This window comes from Chinchilla lanigera, unplaced genomic scaffold (genome assembly GCF_000276665.1).
Source record: "Chinchilla lanigera isolate Chin_1 unplaced genomic scaffold, ChiLan1.0 scaffold00029, whole genome shotgun sequence".
Classification (NCBI taxonomy): domain Eukaryota; kingdom Metazoa; phylum Chordata; class Mammalia; order Rodentia; family Chinchillidae; genus Chinchilla; species Chinchilla lanigera.
The window spans coordinates 17,052,689-17,054,965 of NW_004955430.1; positions in this window are offsets into that span (position 1 = coordinate 17,052,689).

The following is a 2,277-nucleotide window of genomic DNA, read 5'->3' on the forward strand; positions in this document are numbered from 1 at the left end:
AATCCAGGGGAATAAAAAGATAAGCTGTTAAAGGTAGCAAGAACACAAATAATGCTTATCTTACACAAAAAGTGACAACTTTCTATGAAGGTGGAGAATAGATGTGTAGTGATGAATAAATTGACAAAGCGCAGGAAGCTGATTGCCAAGTATCTGAAGAAAGATATGAAAAGGAGAAACAAGAACATACAGACTTTTTGGCCAGTGCCAGAGAGTAGATATTTCATGTATCCTGAAAAGCTGAAGAGAAGACTGAGGAAATCTGTTCTGAATAAGGAACTGTTAAATCTTCTCCTGTATCTGTTAGATTGTGGTGGGTACTATAACTCAATCCTGATAAAGAAGGCAAAGCCACTCTTTGAAGACACTAATGAGTGGAATACTTGGAGTTCTGGATACCAAGCATGAACATGGAGTGGAGCTATCTTAGTAGATTGAAAGCACGAGAAAGAAGGGAAAAGGTACATATTTGATAATAGCAACGCCAGTCTCATTGGTCCATTCAACCACCAAAAAGCCTGTTTTTTATTTCAAAGAGAGTAGTAAGTGAGAAACAAACAAAGAAATAGAACAGTAGCAGCATACCAGTATCATAAACATAAACAAATCAAAGCAAGAACATGCGAAGTAATACAGGGTCTCATGACAAAATAATATGAATCAACAGTGATTGTTACATTACATATCAATATCTTCAGCTACATTGCTCAGATTAAGAATTACATCATTGCTCAGGTATAAGAATGAAAGATTACTCAAACCATTATAGGGAATAAGAAAATAATTCTTAGATAAAACAGTAGAGATAATACAAAGTTTCACTAGACAAGATGGTAGGAGTTCACCACTGTAATTCCATTGCATACTGTTTCCTTCAAATCAGTTGCTCAGACCACCAAACACAAGCATGTACAATCGATCGAACATAAAAAATTGTAAGCATCAACTGTTCATTTCAATACACCATCAGACATCAGCACTACAGTTTTCACAGCTATTCATATATATATATATTTATTTTTGTGTTCTTCCTTTTTTCTTCTTATTTCCCTCATCCCAGTCATTCCTTCCTTTGAGCAATTTCCTTCCCTTTCCTATCATCTGTTGTACGTTTTGAGGTTTACCTAGTCTTTCAGGTTCCTACACCAAGGAGACAATATGATGTTTACCAATCTGGGTCTGATTTATTTCACTTATGAGTATGGTCTCTAGTTGGATCCATTTACCTACAAAAGCCTCAAGTTGATCTTTTCAACAACTGACTAATACTCCATTGTATAATAATACCATTTTTTTTTATTCATTCCTCAGTGGATGGGTACCTGGGTGTTTCCAATATTTAGCTGTAAGAAATTGTGCTGCTATAAACATGGGTGCACATATATCACAGTGGTATGATGTCTTTAATTCTTCTGGGAAACTATCCAGAAGGGAAATAGCTGGGTTAAATGGGACTTCTAATCCTAGTTTTTTGAGGAATCTCCAAATTGATTTCCACAGTAGTTTCATCAATCTACACTCCCACCAGCAGTGGAGTAGGGTTCCTTTCACCCCACAGCCTCTCCAGTATTTGTTACTGGTTGATTTCTTGATGATATCCATTCTTTTTGGGGTGAGATGGAATCTCAGTATTGTTTTAATTTGCATTTCTCGAATGACCAATGACGTTGAACATTTTTTCATGGATTTATTCGCCATTAATATTTCTTCATTAGAGAAGAGTGCATTCATCTCAGATGCCTATTTTTGGATTGGGTCTTTGAATTTGAGAGGCCTAATTTTTTTTTAATTCTTTATACATCCTAGATAGAAGTCCTTTGTTTGAGAGACAGTTGGCTAAAAATTTTTCCCAATTCGTGGGTTCTCTATTTACTTTATTGGTGATTTCTAAGATGTGCAAAAACTTTTCGATAAGGTGAGATCCCAGTTGTTGATTCTTTGAAGTATTTCACGTGCAGTTTGGTTTTTGTTCATGAACTCTCTGCCTACCCCAGTGTCCTCAAGATTTTTACCTACTTTCTCGACCAATAAATTTAGTGTTTCGGTTTTAATATTTAGATCTTTGACCCGTTTTGACTTTCATTTAGTGCATGGTGAAGGACATGGATCTAATTTTAGTCTTCAGCACGTGGAAAGCCAGTTTTTCCAGCACCATTTATTAAAGAGGCTATCTTCCTTCCATTGAACATGTTTGGCCCCTTTGTCAAAGATAAGGTGACTGAGTGCATTTGTAGTTGTATCTACATCTTCTAATCTGTTCCATTGATCTTCAGGTCT